The sequence below is a fragment of the Leptinotarsa decemlineata genome, unplaced genomic scaffold (genome assembly GCF_025532065.1).
Source record: "Leptinotarsa decemlineata unplaced genomic scaffold, Ldec_3_MD MMD2_tig00004307_RagTag_RagTag, whole genome shotgun sequence".
In the NCBI taxonomy this organism is placed as follows: Eukaryota; Metazoa; Arthropoda; class Insecta; order Coleoptera; family Chrysomelidae; genus Leptinotarsa; species Leptinotarsa decemlineata.
In genome coordinates this window covers 13,032,960-13,054,462 of record NW_027412606.1, presented here as the reverse complement: position 1 = coordinate 13,054,462, position 21,503 = coordinate 13,032,960, and the positions used below count along the sequence as shown (strand labels likewise).

The 21,503-nt window shown below is 33.1% G+C and overlaps 1 protein-coding gene and 1 non-coding gene across 5 annotated transcripts in view; one reads left to right on the top strand and one right to left on the bottom strand.

Annotated features, from left to right (window-relative positions):
• The window catches only part of Cht6 (Chitinase 6), a 170,761-nt gene that overhangs the window by 27,402 nt on the left and 121,856 nt on the right, over nucleotides 1-21,503 (top strand). The gene's annotated exons all lie outside the window — the stretch shown is intronic.
• LOC141484032 (5S ribosomal RNA) lies at nucleotides 5,507-5,626 on the bottom strand. Its single transcript, XR_012466423.1, has one exon. It is a non-coding gene; the product is annotated as a 5S ribosomal RNA (ribosomal RNA).

The window sequence follows — 21,503 nt, the reverse complement described above, 5'->3', positions numbered from 1 at the left end:
TTTTGACAAAATCAGTCTCACCTGTTGATGATAAGAATCAATAATAGCCACTTCTATCGTATACAAAAACAAAATTGGATGGTTGTGAAAATGTTCAAATAATGAAATTGCATCTGATTTATTTAGCAATTAGTGATCAATAATTATATATTTGGGCTCGTAATATGAAAAGGACAGGTGTCAGTGCAGAATTCCTGCATATGCTGTTGGCGATACAACTGCCGCAATAGATTTTCAATTGTTGGAACACACTTGCAGACCAGTTTCGGGCTGTTTGGCCACTCGTCAGTGCAAGGTTGCACTGACATTTGGAATACATTTTTCATTATTTATAGAGATACTTTCGATGTTGTATCATTTTGGGAACATTTCATTTTCACGGAACACTACAAAAACTTTAGAAGAGTATCTCAGATGAAACCAGTGATTAAACAAAGTCTGTGAAATTTCAATAAGATCTTGGAACATTTCAGATAATATTTTCTGATTTTATATTTCAAAATCTTAGTGAAGCATTAGTTGTCAACCTACGATATGATTTTAGAATTCCCAATTGTAATTACCATGAACATATGTCACCAGAAAAGAGAAACTTCAAATGCGATGCAGACTAGTTGAATGATTGAATTGTCTAAAAGCTTATTCATGTGAAATATGTACAGTTTTCAAAAAAACTGGTAACTCATTGAATTTATTTATTTAAAGTATTATGACTAATACAGAAGTTTGTTGGATGTATCAAAAAGGGCACATGAGAATTTGTGTATAAGCGACCAAAATCATTTTTGGAAAATATTGAAAAAGTTAAAAATAAAAAATATAATATAATAGTATAGGTATACAATAATCGCAGTTCCTTCAATATTCATTCAAATCGGTGAATATTTTTCAGATAATTTCAATTGAACTCGAAAATATGCAACTCAACTATATTCCAACATAACTCTATCTCCAATTATACAATTTTTTATATAAAATGTCAAATATTTCTAAATCTGAAACAACAGAGTTCAAATCTATTTTAATCGAAAGATTTTTGGAAATTGAAAGTATTTTATCTGAATGGTACTCGACGTACGTACGTAATTTCCTTATTCATTTTTAATTTTGTTTAACGTTTACAAGAGAAAATATTATGAACTGAAAGTTTCTCAGAGTTTTTCTAAGAACAAATACGGCCACTAATACAAAATAATTAGCAGAGATTATGACTTTCCTCAGAATTTAATGAGATATGTTTTGAAATACCGATAAACCTGAATATCAAAATGAATATTATAAGGCCAGCTTTGTTTTGTTTTGTGTTTGTGTTTTTTGATTTCATCAGTAGGGTAAAAACCCATTATGATAAGAATGAAATTTTGAATGCTTGATATCATCTCATTACATAAAACAGATACGAGATCGATATTCAAAATTATTTATTATTGAAAAACGATTTAATTACATTAGTTTGTCAGACCCATTTTGTCATTAAAATATTTCAAAACTGATCATTTGGACGGTTGTCATTTTGTGATAAATATTTAGCACAAAAATTATAATCGTGTTTCACTTTGCGAACTCCAATCCATCTACTCATAATTAAAATAGAAGAGAATAGGTAGGTTGCGGTCAGTTACTGAGTCTCGTCATGGGAAATGATTTTTTCATTAACGCTAGTTTTCTCAATTACATAAGATATACTTTTGAATTAATAAACGTTCTTTATTTCAAAACTATTACTCCCTCGATATAATTATATTAGTTTCTAGATACTGAATGTATCCTGAACAATAATATGAATACGAATACGAAACGAAGATGACCATCACAGTATTTTTATTAATGAATAGCAATTTAATTAACGAAAATCATTTCATTGTCAAAGCGGATTATATAGTGGTTGTATAAACAACGATTCATGGGGAAGACTTCAAAGAAGATATTGTGATAGCTACTATCATTACAAGGCTGACTTCTCAAAAATTGAATTTATATATCAAGATTTTCCGATGATCTCATAACTAAATATTCTTCGACACTGTCACATACATATACACCTACCCGCTGTATCAATTTCTGTCAAAGGTTGTAGTATAAATAATTACCTATTTTAAAAAGAAAAACAACAATCTTCTTTCTTTTATCTATAACAATACGTATTATAAAGACATTCAAGAAAATTGATGAGTTTTTATTATTTCTGCGTTTCTCTATACGGGGTGTCAATATGAAAACAACACTCTATAAAGGGTGTAACATGAGTACGTTAAATATTCGAGTAACGTATTCCTGGGACAATTTTAAGAAAAACAGTCTATATAAACTTGTGCCCAAAATTGCTTCGATTCGGAGATACAGCCAATTGAAATTGAATGTTTTTATTTTTATTATAACTTTTGCAAAATTTGATACCCGGGGTTTTTTTTGACATGGGATGTCATAATTTCGTATTAATTTTCCTGTAACATCTAGAGGGCGCTGCGTACGCTGTCATTATTCATTTCAAATTGCCCTAACTTTTTTGACAGTAAACTTTTGGTATTTTTAATGAAGAAACCTAATTCCCACACCTTTTCCGAGAAAAAATCTACAACACTCCTCAACAACGCTGAAGGTGATCGTTTTCGAGATAGGTATTTACAATTTTCTATATCGATGCATATTACTTAGCTCTTAGGGTACTAAGTGAAGTTGCTGAGAACATTACAAAAACTGAATATATGGTGGATCTCGTCAAAATAAACAACTTTTTCTCATAAAATGTTTATCGAAAAATATTTCGTTTTCGAAATACAAATTGTTGAAAATTTTCAAAACATGTTTTGTCATAAATTTTATGACATTTTAGTTATTTGTATCTCGAAAACGAATGCTTTTTTTGATAAACATTTTATAGGAAAAAGTTGGTTATTTTCCCGAGATCCACCATATACTTAGTTTTTGTAATGTTCTCAGCAAGATATAGAAAATTGTAAATATCTCGAAAAGTATCACCTCCAGCGTTGTTGAAGAAGTGTATCTTTTTTACTTGGAAAAGTTGTGGTTTTTTCATGAAAAGTACCAGAAGTTTACTGTTAGGACAATTTGAAATACATAATGACAACGTAGGGGAGCGAATGGCACGTTGTTACAGAGGTAAGAAGTTACATGTCTTTTTTACCAGGATTTTAAACTCTTTGATGGATATGATTGGACTCATTTGATTTTTTTAACCTCGTGCATCACATAAAATTGATCAGTGACCCTCCAAGCGATTTCAACCAAGTAAGTAAAAAAATCCTTTACGAAATTTTTGATTCCTGATGTCTATATTTTTTATTTTCTTAAAATTTTTATCTTTGAAAGCTCATAATATATCTACTTTTAATTTGCAATATTGTTTTTTTCTACTATCGATATCCATTATTAGTGACTTAAATTTATATTAAAAAACGTGCCAGGAGGCAGGTAGCTACAATTTTTTGGGGTAAGCTGTTACATGTAACAACATGCCTCGAAAATGTAACAACTATCCCCAAATTGGGGGTAAGTTGTTACAATTGACTTTTTTTGTTAAATTGTCCATTGTGAAAAAATTACATAAATTTCAATAACTTTTCAATCATATTTTGATATCTCAATGTACATACTAACGATAAAAGCAATCAAATGTATAAATTATTTGATAGCTTATGATTTCCCACATAAAAAAAATCCCGAGTACCAAATTTCATGCAAAGAACTTATTTTTTGCAAAAGTTAGTTTTGAAAAACCAACAAAAAAATTTAATTTCAATACCCTGTATCTCCGAAATGAAGCATTTCCGGACACAAGTTTATATAGACTTTTTTTCTTAAAATTGTCTCAGGAATATGTCACTTGAATATTCAAACGTACTTATGTTCTGCCCTGTATATTTTGCCCCCAATGGGAAATCTGAAAATATGCAAAAACATGACAATCGTGACATTTTGTGGGGTAGTTTTCAATTGAAATACATCTACCCTGTAGCGGTGGCGGGGTGGATTGGGGGTTGAGTGATACCTTACTGCAAACGTCGCTCAGCTATGTTTTCAAAAATACCACATTATTTTTCACCACTTCGCAAGAAATCTGGTGAAAACTGTAAACAAGTTTAGGTATCACAAACACTTTGTGATATTTTTCTGATTAATTGAAATGAAAAAAACTGAAATCGTATTACATAACGTCAAATCTAACAACATAATGAAGAACTATAATAATCCCTTAAAAATTATGTCCAGAACGAATGTAATTCACCTTAACTAGTACTTGTATGGTAGACACGAATAATGAGTTTGTTGAAGAGTTGTCAAAAATATTCGTCAATTACTGATTTGGTTGTTCTACCTATTTTGTCACATTCATCAAGTTAAATGAAATGAAATCTACATACCATAGAAATATAGAAAAAGAGAAAGTTTTTTAAAATTATTCTTCATTTCTCATTCCCGAGACCATTTCTGGTTGCCAAAATTATGTTATTATGAAACTAGATAGAGGTTGTGCGTTTATTGAATTATGTTTGATAGTGGTGCTTAAACTTCAACAAAAAACTGAAAATATTCTCATTTATGGGGATGTCGAAGATGCGCAAGAGGAATAGCAACAATTTTCAATGAAAGATATCCCAGCAGTCATTTAAATCATAAATATGTCCTGGAATCAGTTGCAGAGTAGTGAAATTAGTTCCGCTGCTAACAAAAAAAAAAAAAAGAAATAATCGTCGTGTTTTGGATGAAGCACCTTTACTGCAGAATCCTTTAAATCACTTCGCATTGTGACTTGTTAAACAGTATGGAAAGAACCAAAGGTAAATTAATTTCACCATATGAAATGAAAATTCTTCATGTAAATTCTACATTCTCCAACGAATATTAATGAACGGTACCAAAAAGAAAAGTCTTCTATGAGAAGCTTTTTTAGTCTTTTAGTTTGAAAGACTCATTAGTACCTACTTCAATTTTCAATGTTATTTAGATTTGGCAGGATATTGATATTAACTGAAAGATTGTTTACACTTTGGTCCATATATTGAAGAACTAAATGAAAAACGAGCGATACTAAGGATTCAATTGTCGTGTTCACACTACAGAAAATGTACTTCGCCTTTTATATTTCCATACTTACTTACTTTTCAGTATATTTTATAAAATGGAAATAATATAGACGAGTATTATCATCATTAATATTATTAATTAAATCACTGTATATAAAAAATACATTATTTTCGAAACAGAAATCTTTTTTTCCATTAAGAAATTCTTGAGAATGAAAAAATGTGACGGCTAATCTGAAAGTTCGAAACCACAAAGAAATATTCAGAAATTGTTTCTACATTTACATGCACATATACCTAAGAACCAGTATCGTTTTTATTTCAAATAAAAACAATGATTCCTAGTGAACTCAGATTCCCTGAACTGGGTGGAAAGGGGGATAGACTCCGAAATTAAAACGAAGGGCAGATTATTACTGAAATGATAGAAATTTAAAGATACTTTCCTTGAAATAAAAAAAAAACAACGACACGCGGTGTTCCCAAGCGGTCACCCATCCAAGTACTAACCGCGCCCGACGTTGCTTGGCTTCAGTGATCGGACGAGAACTGGCATTTTTCAACGTGGTATGGCCGTTGCATGAAGAACATGTTATCTTCAACGAATATAAACAAACAGTACCAAAAAGTTAGGCATTTTAGGAGAATATTTTTTAGTTTGAAAGACTCATTAGTTCTTCAATTTTCAATGATATTTACATTTGGCAATAAATTGACATTGAGTGAAAGATTGTTCACATATTGCTCCATAGATTGAAGATCTAAATGAAATACGAGCGATAGATTTCGATTCTTGCCCCATCGATCAACATGTGTTGGGCCAATCTCATTTCTCACGTTGCGTCGAGGGTTTTCGACAAAACAATGGCGAATCTCTTTAAACGCTACGGCAAAGTATACAAAGCTCATATAAGCTATAAATTTCATATTTATAGTTGTGACAATGATTTTTGCTAATATGCTAAGTACAAAAAAAAAATCAAAATTATCGTTTATTATAATTGTACCTACTAAGGTTTAAGTTGAATAATGTTTTCTGTCGTGTTCACTACCTACACGACAAAAAATATACCTACTTCGCTTTTTATATTTCCATACTTCCGGTTGCAATGCCTAAAGACTCATACTTAGTATATTTTATAAAATGGAAATTACAAAGAGGAGTATTATCATTATCGTTATATTGAGTAAGGCACTGCATATCAAAAATATCTACAATTTTTTTAGAACAGATATCTTTTTTCCATTAAAAATTCTTGAAAATGAAATAATGTAACAGTAAGTTTGAAACCACAAATTGTTTGTACATTTGCATGCGTTCATATAAGAACAAGTATGGTTTTCATTTAAAATAAAAACAATTATTCAAGATGAACTCATTTTCCTGTACTGGTTGAAAAGGGAGCTAGACTCCGAAAGTAAAATCATTAATTTTCTTTGAACAAATGTCGCCCCACACTATTGTTCAGTTAAGTAATCTATCACATTAGGTATATTACACTTGCGTGAAGTTAGCGTCGGACGCCAGCGTCCAAATCTAGCACCCGCCCCCCACTCCCGAGTCCGATTGAAATTACTTGAAAATATCATTATACTGCATGAAGCTTTCATAATCTGTATTATAATGACGAGGAGACATTGACGTGAATGTGATAGATATAAAACACTTTTGGGTCACAACTAGTGGAATTTATGACCAAGTGAAAAATTCATCAGAAGAATGATTCATTGAATAGGTAATTTTCAGAAAATAATCGGTGTCATAGAAAAATTAACTCCCATCACTTGAGTGGAATAGTTCGCTTCCCAAACTGTGAATTGTCATCAATTATGTCCGAGTGAAAACTGTTATCAGAGAAATGATATACTGAACACTGAATTTTCAGTCCTTCAAAATAGTGGGGTCATAAAAAAAACACCCCTTCCACATTAGATGTTTAATTTTTTCCCTCTTAAACTAGCTCGTGTCCCCGAATACGACTGAATGGAAAATGTTAATGAAGAGATGACGTACTGGACACTGAATTTTCAGCCCTCCAAAATACCGGGAACATAGAAAAAAACCACCCCTTCCACATTAGATGTTTAATTTTTTCCCTATTAAACTGGCTCGTGTCCCCGAATACGACTAACTGGAAAATGTTAATGAAGAGATGACGTACTGAACTGTGAATTTTCAGCTTTCCAAAATACCGGGAACATAGAAAAAAACCACCCCTTTCACATGTTTAATTTTTTCCCTCTCAAACTGGCTGGTGTCCCCGAATACGACTAACTAGAAAATGTTGATGAAGATATGATATACCGAACTCTGAATTTACAGCCCTCTAAAATACCGGGAACATACAAAAAACCACCCCTTCCACATTAGATGTTTAATTTTTTCCCTCTTAAACCGGCTCGTGTCCCCGAATACGACTGAATGGAAAATGTTAATGAAGAGATGACGTACTGAAAATTCAGATTTCAGTATATCATATACATATCATCATATCATATATCATATACATACAAAATACAATCCTCGTGTACCATAAATATACTCTATTTATGACTTTACGACTAATTCACATTCTAACGAAGTTATAATCAAACAATATCTCCAAACCGGATATCAAGATAGAATGTCAAGATAGACAATTCCGCTTTCTGCTTCGATAAGTTTGTTGGGGGTTAATATAGACACCAATATGTCTGTCTTAGCACAATCATGTCGTTGGAAATGCAAAGGCTGCTTCTCAAAAATTGGAACACTGTTCCGAACCAGAAAACTGTACACACCTCAGCAACTTTTGATACTTTATGAAGTTCAGATCAGACCCTCTTTGGAGTATTGTTCTCATGTATAGAGCTCCGCCTCCGAACATACCCTGAAGCTGTTGGATTTCATCCTGAAAAGAGCCAGAATTGAGACGCGAACATCACTCGCAACCTTGATAGTCTGGAACATCGAAGAAAGGTTGGAGATTTGTCTCTCTCCTATATATAGTTACTTCTACGGGAAGTGTTCAAGTAACTTGGCACATTTGATTCCACCAAGAGCGGTACATATCAAAAATACGCGACGGACTGTGGCTGCCCATCTTTTTGAGGTTCAACTCAGTACACCTCGAACTTCACTGTTCAAGAAGTCTTTAATTTGGAGATCTGCATTAATGTGGAATAAACTTCCTGAGAACGTTTTTCCAAATGGATTTAATCTCCAGCAATTCAAATCCAATGTGAATTGCTACTTTCGCACAAACACCGCTCTTAGAGCGCCTGTAGTGCTTGTGTTTTGTTATCACAAAACATGTTAACACAACATGATAACACAAATGTTATCACATTGAACATTTGTGTTTTCAGGAGGGCAGTCCTTGAGAAGAAACTAGATGGACTGCTTGAAGCAATATTTTAGTCGAATGTGAATACCTGCCTAAAACAATGATATGAAAAAAAATGTAAATAACATATATTATTGACACTTCAATTTTTAAGAGAGTCATCCATTTCATATTTCATGAAAAAACTTTATATATACGTATATTTCAACTTGTTTCGTTTTTCTCTGAGTTTCAAATTTGTAATATGAACCTGGTTTTCTCATTTTGTCACTGACTATGAGAATGAAACAAAAACATACAAATACAAGCTGGAAGAAATAACTAAGTACTTCGAACATTGCCTAGTTAAGGTCCCGACGCACTTTAATTCAACCTAGTACTAGTAATTAAATTATAGGTTAGGGGTTGGGTTATAATTTAATTGGTCTCTTAAATATTCTTATTTATATAACAGTCCAGTGGCCTGTGCCGGGACCTAAACTAGGAAAAAACAGTGGTGTACTTTTTTCCCAATATTGTTGGCTGTGGTGCCCACTGAGACTCTACTGGACCTAATAATTTCAATCTAGTTAGGGCTAAGTAAGCTCCCATTACTTCAAATTACTGTAGCAAATTTCAACCAAATCGGTGTGTGGATATTTATGATATTTCATAAATACCGTTTTTTCACTACTAACCTGAGAAATTGCTATTATTAACTCCATTCCCCTAACGAAAATTAATATTTCTCGCCTGAGATAAATAATGATAATAAAAAAAACACCTAGGTAAATAATGAGAACAATTCTATATAATTTTAAAGATATTCACAGAAACTTTTTTTAACTTAATTATCAACTAGAAGTAGGAAATTGAACATTGGAAATACGCTTGAAAATTATTTGAAATTATAATTAATTGTACAATTGTGACAAATCAGGCGTGGACACATCATCTCTAAATCATCGTCACTTGAATTTTCACCCATTTTTCAATTAATTATATTGACGTTTTACTTATATAGATATTTTAACTTCTTCAAAATGACATCTAAATTTGAATTAAAACCGCATATGGCAAACTGACAGCAATAATAATCATTGTACAGTGTTTGGTTGTCATGGAAACGCCGGCAAACGTTTTCATGGCCTAAGTAGATGTTGCGCGCTTATCATCGACATCGCGTATTCAACATGGAAACTGTACCGTTTCAATTTCACATTTCTCACTATAATGCAGAATTGAGAAATTCTAAGTTCTGAACATACAGAAGCGATGAGAGAAGTGGAACATTGAAATATATCAAAAATGCAATGAGATATTTCCTATATTCATATCAAAATTTGACATATGCCAAATTTTTACATAACTAAAGCCAGTCTGATTAGAAACACGTTTCACTCTACTTGATATTCCGATATATTGCACAAATTGTTAGACAATTACTAATGTCAAAATTAAAATTGTTAATATATCAATGTTAGTAGTGAAAAAAATTCTATATATACCTCGGCTGAGAAAGCTATTATTTACCTTGCACATTATATAAAAATGCTCGGTAAATAATAGCTCACTTCTCACCCTTGGTATATAATATACTATTTTTCTTCCACGCCATGTATCTCAGAATTAAAGCAACTCCGTACATATGTTCATGAGACCTTTTTTTAAAACGACCAAACGAGTGACCTCTGGAGTTTCGTAGGTACTGTAGTTAGGAAACACCCTGTATGTTTCAGCTTTCAAAAACATATACCTAGCACCGATCACGAAATGAAGGTATACATGGTGTGACCAAACTTGTTGCTTCTTGCCTTTTTTTCTCTAGGTGTTCGCAGTTCTGACAGGTTTTTTGCTATATCAGAATGTGTAGTTTTTCCTATTTTGTCATATAATTTATGTAACTTTTTAATTATTCTCACGTACTCAATTCATTTGTACCATAAAATTAGACATTTTGAATTACTTTTGAAACAAAGGTTGATGAATCATCACAAAAAAAATAATTACGAATATTAATTAGGTATTAGCATTTCTATTAATACAAATTTTTCACTGAGATCAGTTATCTTTAAGGAGTTATTATTCTACCCACCATATAATCACTTTCGTGTTCAGCTTAAAGAAATCGTTCAGTTTGTTTTGTTACCTCAATTGGGTTGCGAAATTGACAATTATACAACATTCTGGTAGAAATTTTCGGTACATAACCAAAATAATTGATGTTCTCATTTGCAACAGCAAACACGTGCAATATTTATTTAAGGTGGTGGAAGAGAATCCAAATACCTGGTAGGAGTGTCAATAACTGATTTCAAAATACTGCGTAACATCAAATATTACCGAATGAACTGATCATAAGATATACAAAAAAAAAAAACAAATCAAATATGAATATAAAGGTCCGTGAGAGAGGAAAAATCTGTGATTCAGATTTCTTTTTTCCTTTCAATTACAAAAAGGGTGGTTAATAGAGACACAGATAAATGATAAGAGAAGCATAGAAAAAAAATCATTGAAGGAAATGATAAAAATATTGTTGTTTTTATTTTATTTTTATCGTTGTTTTAATGAAATGTTCAAAATTTGAAAAAAATATAAAGGATAGATATAGGTGAATAATAATTTTTTTTATACGACTATTTAATACTGTACCTACTCTAAAAGATGAAGTGACGTATATTTTTTCACAATGCACATATTTTTTTCTAAAATATATACTAAGTAATTAGATATAGGAATAAAATACTTTGTCTTATTTCCACCTACTTAATGTATTGATATTAATACGACCAAGGTTTCGATTTTTACACCATTGTCAAGTGTTCTAGCACTACTCTAGAACACCTTGATAGAACACTTGAGAATGGTGTAAAAATCGAAACTTTAGTCGTATTAATATCAATACATTAAGTAAGTGGAAATTAGACAAAGTATTTTATTCCTATATTTAATTGAAGATGAATTTCCACAAAATAAATAAGTCATCAATATCACAAAATATACTAAGCAGATACAAGTTACTGACCTTTATATTGCAGCTCCTCAGTAGATCTGAATATATGCAAAAACACCACAAACTGTTTTTTGAGGGCGGCGTTTTGTAGGCCTACTTTCAGTTAAATTACTTCAATTCCTAAAATCTAAAATGGACAGTGTTATTACATTACATAACACATATTCAATAAAATAATGAAGAATTACGATATTCCGTTGAAAATTATTATCAGAAATAATGTAATTTAGTACTTGTATGGTAGTCACCAATGACAAATTAGTAAGAAAGTTTTCAAAAAATTAGAACTAAACGTCAACCGCTCATTACTAAAATGGCCCAGGTAGAGAATTCTTAAGTTTTTTGTTAAATTATTCTTCATTTATTCTTCCTGAAAACAGATGGTACATTCATTGAATTATTTCCAACAATGGTATCTGTATCTGTAGAGTAGGGAGGGTGAGTGTAAGCCCACAGCACTTAGGCCACATGTGACCCATTGTACATCCTTCCGAAGAGTTGTCCTCCTAGGTCATCGTCCATCCTGTCCTTTCCAGGAAGGTGGACATCTCCTTTATATCGGCAGGTGTAGGCCAAGACTCGCCGAACACACACTCTCTTATTGATGATAACTCCGGGCACTCGCATAGGACATGCCTGACAGTCTCATCTTCCTGTTAACACATCCTGCATAGAGGTGTGTCCACTAGTCACATATTATGGAGGTGTTTCCTTAGTTGGCAGTGGCCAGTCAGAAATCCTACTGTTAAGCGTAGAATTTGTCTGGTCATCGCCAGATATTTCTTAGGAGCCAGCTTCCCAGGGTCGCCCAAGGTGATCATGGCAAGATTGCATCCTTTGATTTCATCCCATCTCTTAAGGGATTGAGCATGGGTGTAACATTTGGCTAGTTCCGCAATTGTCGAAGTCATCAGGCCGTAGGTACCACTCGGTCCTAAAATTCTTAGTCCAGCCGCTTCCTTGGCTAAAGAGTCGGCAATGCGATTACCTTTACTCCTGTCGTGCCCTTTAACCCACCTCAGGATAATAATATTATGAATAACGATAACGGACCAATACCAAATAGCACACTATATAGCTTGTTGAAATAATATTGTTGGGTTTACTGATTACTACAAAAAGATATACATTGTAAATATATTTAGATAGGCAATATTGTGGAACTAATTTTATATAGCTGAAAATTGTTCTATATATATCTGTAACATTTAAACATACATAAGGACATATTGTAAACTAATAGAAAGGCCAATTGTAAAATTAATTTCGGGTGGTACACTTGTATGCGTGGTATTACTGATTACCTACCTGTATGATGTACCTGATTAGTATAAGTAGCTTTAGTTATGGGTAGTTTTTAGTTTTATCTTCCTCTTGAAGATGATCACTTGGTGATCGAAACACGTGTCGAGGTGTAAAAATAACGATTTGGTGTTGGGAAAAAATCCAGTAATACTCAGGATAATGTTATTATGGTGATATTCTAATACAAGCCCTGAGGTTCCAACAATGGTGTTTACCATTCAACAAAGAACGGAAAATATTCTTATAGATATCTCAACAGTCATTTCAATCATAAATATGTACTGGAAATGAAACTGGTTTCGTTGATAACAAAAAAATAAATAATCGCCTTTGTCTCACTTTGCCCTATCAGTATTTTATTTCCTTCTTATTTCTTTATCATGATCATGGTTTCTGTTGGGCACTATTATTAATATTATTTTTATGAGAAAAGCCTCTTTGCAGCATCACTCTTATTCAATCTCCCGACTATTCATTATCTTTTAGGTTATTAATATTTTGAAATCACAGTGGAATAAATTATTTTAGATTGTATGCAAAATAAATTAGTTTTATCCTTCTATATCTGGTTAAAAAAATTGTTTTTCCGTTAATCAGCTGTAGCCCCCATACGAACGACAACTCTCAGAAGTTGAGGAACTTGTGCGAGCTAAGGACTAACGAGGTCTTACCTTCTTTATGAATAGAATAGAATAGTTTATTGGCTACGTGATACATTTGAACAAATATTTGTAGCAAGTCAAAACACAAAAATTTATAAATATGACGTCATATATACAAATAAAACCATCAAACAGAACAGTGTACATAATAATGAAAACAATCAATCAACTAATGTTAAAAATGAGAACAATCGTTACTCACTCAAAGTCACATGAATTATCTATGTTGTATAACATGTATTCATCTGTAGAATAAAAACAGTAATTCAAAAAAAATTATTTCAGTTTTTGCTTAAAACAGTAGAAACTGAGTTGTTTTATGAGACATGGTAACTTATTATAGAATTTCAAATTCAATGAATTATTTTGTGAGGTGCTCCGTCTGAATCTCTCAGTTCTTATCAGATTTCCTGATCTTGTAGGATATTCATATTGTTGCGATTGTAAAATGTATTTTGATTTATTTTTATGAATTTCAATCAATGTTTCATATACAAAAGCTGTAGGAAGCGGCATTATTTTGAGATGAATAAAAAGTGGGCGACAATGATCTTTAAAGTTGGCATTAGAAATTAGACGTATAACTCTTTTTTGCAATATACAAATTTTTTTGGAATGACAAGAATCCCCCCACAACACTATGCCATATACCATGTGACTATGGAAGAGTCCGAAGTACGAAGATTTGACCGCTCTGATACCGGCGAAATCCTTCAGTCTACGAATCATAAATATTGCACTTGATAATTTCTTGGCCAGTTTGTCAACATGACATGACCAGTTCAATCTGTCGTCTATATGAACCCCCAGTAGCTTAACACTTATACCCGAAATTAAATACGTATTTGTGAAAATTATAAGATTTTGATTTTTAGCCTCATTAAGGAGAAGTCTATTTGAAACAAACCAGTTACTTGCAGATTTCATGGTGGCGTTGGCAAAAACACTCAAATCATTAACACTACCGTGACAGTCCACCAAAGTAGTATCATGAATGAATTTATTCATTCAAAAATGCTTCACTAGAAGTTTTTCAACCTTCAAAATTCTAAAATCATGGCAGACTATTGCATTAGCAAAAATAATATTGCCACATGAAAACTTTTCATTGGATCATTTTTTGTTTTTTTTTTATTAAGTACCCTATGAATTTAGTTTTTTCTTCCCCCAGAAATTGTAGTAATCCAATGGAGCATTTATGAGAGATAAAATACCTCATTCTCAAGATGTATATACAATTTTATTCATTTTTATGATAAATTATTAAATCATTCAAACATTTTGTTCCTCAGTCTCTGCTGCTCACTTTTTAGTTCACCAAGTTATTTTTCCTCCTTAAAACATTTGAATAATATCTGTTAGATTCCAATCATAAATGAGTCGCGACTTGACATTTGTTTGATAAATAGTTTCTTGATGATGTGCGCTGGATTTCTATGAAAAAAAGCCGTCGTCCTTGAATCTCGATTCCGCCTTAGCTTTTACTTTCTTGGAGCTGGTAGTCGAGAATTCCATGTTTATTTCAGAAGGTATGTTGATAGAGGTCGTGGTTAAATCACTGAACTATATTGGTTGCTGGTATGCCATTACAGTGACAAACGATCTTTACTTTACTCAACAAGTATGTTAATTGATACTGTTATCAATATTTGTAAAGGTGGAAATATAAAAATTGAATAGTAGTTACATTTTTGAAAATATGTGTGTGATACGAAGTGATTCCAGTCACTACTCCATTTTTTAAACAAGCTCAAAAATAAAGCATCTTCAGGTCCTGATGAAGTTCCCATATTTATTTTGAGAAGAATTGTTAGCATTATTATTGAACCTTCAACATTATTGGTGAATCTCTCTTTCGAACCCGGTAAATTTCCTTCTGAACTCAAAATCGGGAAAGTTATACCTATATATGAAAAAATGCCCTGAAAATTTGTAAAATTTTAGGCCTTTAACAATATCCAGCAGCTTCTCAAAAATTTTCGAATAGTATTACCTACTTAGAAAGAATTATTGCCTTTTGAATGATTTCAACATTTTAACTCGCAGTCAGCACGGTTTTCGAAGAGAAAAATCACTACAATTGCTATTAATCACTTTTGCATTAAATAAATATTACTGGAGTTTTTTCCCCACACCAAATCGTTATTTTCAACACCTCGACACGTGTTTCGATCACCAAGTGATCATCTTCAAAGGGGAAGATTAAAACAGTTTTAATCTTCCTTTTTGAAGATGATCACTTGGTGATCGAAACACGTGTCGAGGTGTTAAAAATAACAATTTGGTGTGTAAAAAAACTGCAGTAATATTCATTACTACACCAAAGGTTCCAAATAGTGCATCATAAGTACTTTTGCATTAATCGAAGGGAGATTCCTTACGGTATTTTCTGCAACACAGTCGAGCATTCGACTGTGTTGATCATGATCCGTATATCAAAGCTGTACAACTATGGAATTAAAGGTGTTTATCTCAGTTGGATTGAGTCTTTCATTAAAAACCGATCACAGTTTGTCGGTTTGAAATATTTCAATAACAACTCACTTCAGGACATCAAATCTTCTGAGGTCCCTCAGGGTTCTGTCTTGGGCCCGGTTCTCTTCATTTTATACATTAATGAAATTACGAAATCATTCCCAAACGTAGGATTTACAATTTATGCTGATGATAACTCTTTACTTATATCTCATAAAAATCCAGATACCCAAAAAAAACTCGTGTTTCATTGAACCATGCAAGAGTTGCATAAGGATAAAGAGGCAATCTGAGTACAGTATGTCCATGATTTTCCATAATCCTATAAATTTCATAAAACTTGAATATACGTTTATGCATTTTAATGATGGAATGGAGATCAATTTTTAGCATATCACCTGTGAAATGAATGTTACGTCGTCTTAACCATTCTCTCATCTCTTCTTTCCTCGAGGACATGTTTGAGCACTTTTCATACTGAACATTGTGGTATGAGATATTGTCTATAATCAAGTCGTCCAACTTTGTGTTGGATTTGAATATTAGATATTAATTTTTCACAAATCCATTTTCTCCTCCTTCATTCACGATTATAAGTCTCTGCTCTTCTCGAATTGGTGAAGCAGCCCTTCATTGAAATCATCATTTCAACTCTTCTTATGTGTACGTGAAGCATGGATATATGTTTCATCCATATAAATTATTGTTTGACCTTCTTTTTCATGTCTCTGAGATGATTTCTTCGCAACTGCTGAATCGCCGTTTTTCCATGAGCAATTTTTAATTTTTTTTACGTTTTCCTCTATCTGAACCATATCTCTTTTGTCAGTTTCCTCAGAGACTCATAAGATCCCTTGTAACCTTTTTCGTCAACGATGCGGCGTAAGGTGAGATTTTTTCTCAGTATATATCGACGAAGAAGGCACTTGTCGAAATCATAAAAATCTGATATTGATGCTTTTCTGTTTTTTTTAATTAGGCGTTGAAAAAGAGGATGACTCACCATTTTCAATTGTTTTCATTTCACGAACTATTCTCCTAATGCTACCCAGACTAAACTCGCCGCTTTTGAAAACTGACATGTTTGAGGGAGGTATGGCGGGTATTTTGGACCGTCGGAATGGTATGGCGTGGTGATTTTCTTACAATAATAACAAAAAACAGCGTGTAAAAAATAATTTTTAAAATTTTAAATAAACATTTTCAAAAAAGTATAGTGTGCATAAATGACATATAGCGAGCGCCGGAATTTTTTATATATCGATAAATTAAAGAAATTTTGTGAAAGAAATTGTTTGAGATCTCCGGATTTTCGAGCAATTTTAATTATTTATTCTGATATTGCGTCCCGAACACCACCGGTAAGAACATCATTTCCCTTTCACTTATTACGTATATGAACCCCCTAAAAGCGCCTCACTGTGTAAGAAATTACTTACCAAAATCTTCCACCATAACATGCATGATAAGGATAGGTTCATCTGTGAAAGAACTGAAATGAGTCGACTCTGGAATTTTAATATTTTCTTACATTTTTTTCTCAATCTGAAACTCTGGCTATTGTATTCAGCACTCGAAGGAAAGTAAAATATCGTAGTCTAAAGTGAATGCTGGTTTTTACCTGGATTTTTGATTCTGTGAATGCTTTATTTGAAGAATGTTGTATTTCATCAGTTCGGACTTCCATTGTCTAATATAATATAAATTGATTTGAAAACTCTGAAGAAACAATTAAAAAATTAAAATATTTCAAACCAAGTTATGTCACCGTGACATAACTTGGTTTGAAACTTATCATTTTTTGTTAATAATGATTTTTATTTTTTGAGCTTTTATTAATATTTCAATTTTTATTTGTTTGGTTGTTGCTTGTATGTTGTTTATTTGTAATTTCAGTGTTTTGTTTAATAAAACTGTTATTTTCGGTTAATCTTATTGATTTGTCAATAATTTTTTCAGGGTTTTCAAATTAATTTATATTATATCAGACAAAGGAAGTCCGAACTGATAAAATACACCACGAAACATTGTCAACCACCTTCAAACAAATGCTGAAGAGTGTTGTCCGGAATGTTCATGTTATTATTACTTTTGATGTCAAATAGAAGTTGAATGTTTAGTGTTTGACACTATCCACAAAAGACAATACAACATCGATGTTTCGGAAAAAGACAAGTGTCTTATTCCGAAACATCGATGTCCTCAATTGAGGATGACAGTGTTCCATGTAAGTGAAATATACGATATTATCTAGCAATCCTGTGAATGATATGAAATCAATTCCATTTTTTCAAGGGCGAAACACAAGCACTATAGGAAAATCCTTGAGACGCTCTTAGAGCAGTGCCTGTGCAAAAATAGAGCTGGAGATCAAATTCATTTGGAAAAACGTTTTCAGGAAGTTTATTCTAATAAAAACGCCGTTCTCCAAATGAGAGACTTATTAAATAGTGAACTTCGAGGTGTACTGAGTTGAACTTCGAAACGATGAGCAGCCACAGTCCGTCGCGTATCACTGATATTCACCGCTTTTGGTGGAATCAAATATGCCAGATCACTTGAACAGTTCCCGTGAAAATATATATAAAAGAGAGACAAATCTCCAACCTGTCTTCAATGCTCCAGACTATGAAGGTTTTAAGTGATGTTCGCGTCTCCAATTAGGCAGATAACTTTTTTCTGGATGGAGTCCAGCAGCCAAATATACCCTATATTTGGGGGCGGAGCTCCATCCATGAGAACAATACTCCAAAGAAGGTCTGATATGAGCTTTATAAAGCATCAAAAGTTGCTGAGGTGTATCAGTTTTCTGGTTTGGAACATTGTTTCAAGCTTTCGAGAAGCAGCCTTTACATGATTATGCGACATGATTATGCCAAGACATATTGGTGTCCATTCTAACCCCAACAAACTTATCGAAGCAGAAAGCGGAAATGTTTGACCTGACATTATTATATCCGGTTCAAAAACATTCATCTTTTTGGAGGAAACCGGTGCCTGGGTTTTTGTGTCATCGAATTGAACCTGGATACTTTCACCCCAATTCAAAATCACTTCTAGATCCTCATTAAAATATTGAACCTCCTGCTGCCTGTGAGAATATGCATCTGCAGCCTATGTCCTGGAATTCAAATGTAATGACGAGACAAGTGGATTCTTGGTGTTTTCCAATAAGTCGTTGATATACAATAAAAAAAGAGGTTGGATACATCTTTGATCCCTGGAATACACCAGCGTTGATGGTGAAATTATTCGAGAGATATCCATCAACGGCCACTTGCAGGGAATGTTCTTTCAGGAAACTGAGGAGCCATTCACGAAAATAAATTGCTTTCTTCCTTTCTTTGGAAGATTCTCACATTTTTTGTATGAAGATGGAGAAGTAGAAAACCAAAACCTTTCTTTCCCAAAACTATCATTCAAAAAATGCTACAATTTGATGTTGTCACTTTTTATCCTCGAGGGACAGAAGTTGATAATATTTTTATAACCTTAGAAATATGAAAGAATAATCTTGAAATACACTTGCAGAAAAAATAATTGGAATTACCTATTCTGTCGAAATGTTAACGGCTGAATGTTGACTCTCAAATGAAGTCCATCAACCACAACGCGGTGAGTGGTATAAGGTGCGGTCATTTGTGAAAAGCCAGACAGGTAATTAAGGTATGCTCACGTTTGGATTACACAATCAAATAACGGAAGCTTCTTCAAAATATTAATGAAACTATGTCACCTCGCAGGAAGGAAAGCATATTGTTTTTCAATGCATGAAATATTAATCGTCAAACACTCATATATGATGGATCTGTCCGTTACTTCACGATGTATATATGTTCCTTTGCGTAACCAAGGCCATAGGAGTAAAGACGATACAAACTACGAATAGCAAATAAGGTACGATACCGTTGCAATGTTCTATTTGAGTTGCACCGGCTTTATTCTATTTATAACAAGCACGTAATTGATTAACTCCACAAGTGTATTTGCTTTTCCCACTATGATTTTTGCTATAATAAATAAGAGAGATATTCCAAAATAATGCGTGTGATTGTTTACTACTGACAATTTTTGAATTCATAGTTTTTACTGAAACCAGTACAATGTCATTATTATTGGTGCGGGTTGTGCTATTTCTGCAAAACAGAATTCAGCAGGAATGCTGGCTCTCAAGTAATGGTTCAATTTTCGAAATTTCGGTATAAGAGCCAATTGAAAATTTAAATTATTCCATTGCAACTTGACAGTTTCTTATCAATTAAATGTTGGAAGTTCAGACTATACTAATGTTTTTATCCATAATCATATTTTGCGATTTCTTCTTGAGAATTCGAAACCACATCACTTTTCGGGTTGACCAATTGTTTGGTTCAATGCACTCATTTCCCTGCTCAATTATAGTTTTCAGTATGTTCCAAATTTCCACATTGACCTGGTTGAATAGCATAGTTGTTCAATACTTCATTCATGTTATGTTGGTGAGTCCTAGTATGCCTTCTTCTCGCTACTTATTCTTCTTCTGCTCGCTAATCCAGAACATCAAGAACTTGCCACTATCACGTGGTATATGGTGATTGTTTGGTGTCCAGATCTGGAAACAGAAGGACTTTCTCTATCATTTCCTGTAGTTCGTTGACGTGACACAAAATCATAAGAATCTGTTTTACTGGATTTCTGAAGTATCCATGCTGTTGAGAACCCCTTTGATGTGATCTAGTTCCTTGTCGAGACTTTTCGTGGTATTGGAGAGATTGAAATATCGGCTGATTAGGGTCTCAAAGATTCTCATCTTAGTGCTTTGATGTTGGTTTTATATCATGCTGTATCTCATGCTGTTTAGATATTGCAACGCCTAGTTCTATATTTGCGTAGTTCCATGAAAGTGTTGTCAACATTTCTCAACCACACATTCCGTAACAGCCCATGAATACGAAGCCACCAAACGCTAAAGGCGACTCCAAACACGTTATCTACTACTTATGAATGCGGCCAAAACCAAGAACCCTTCGAAGGTCCAGATTAGAGTTAGCAACCACCAATCGTAATAGACGGGCACTGTAGCATATCTTCCCTTCAGTGTGAAAACAGGTTTCAAATGTGAACAGTCCTAATTTTGAGCTGCCAGAACTCAGCGGATAGGCATGGTGGGTAAAATAATTGTCCACTGTGAGAATATAATTTAATGTCCCAATAATTTAGCAGATAAGACAAACTAAAACTAAGCGTAGCTACAACTGATTACTGAACTGATGTGTTTAACTAATCTTTGATCCAACTCACTTAATTTTTGCAACTTGATACATAAATCCCAATGGAAGGTTGTCTAAATTCTCCAAACTCTTTTCGTTCATTGGAGAAGTTGACACACATTCAATACATTCATCTGGACCAAGTTGTTTATTTCCATGGTTTCCAATCTTTCATTTCTGATGGATTTTTGTTTGAATTATGTGTCCCACAATTTCTTTTCTGAACACGTCTTCTTCCATTCGCTGGTTTTTTGTCGTGTGTTTATGATCTTGCCCTTGTTCATTGTTCCCTCGTCAAACTCAATAGGCATTTTCTACGAGCTGCAAAGGTCGTATCGTATACTACGGTGAAAAAAAAATAAGGCACAAGGTCACCCATTTGTTTTATATGGATGATCTTAAACTTTATGCCTCTGGAGAGAAGGATCTCCATCAGTCCTTGAGGG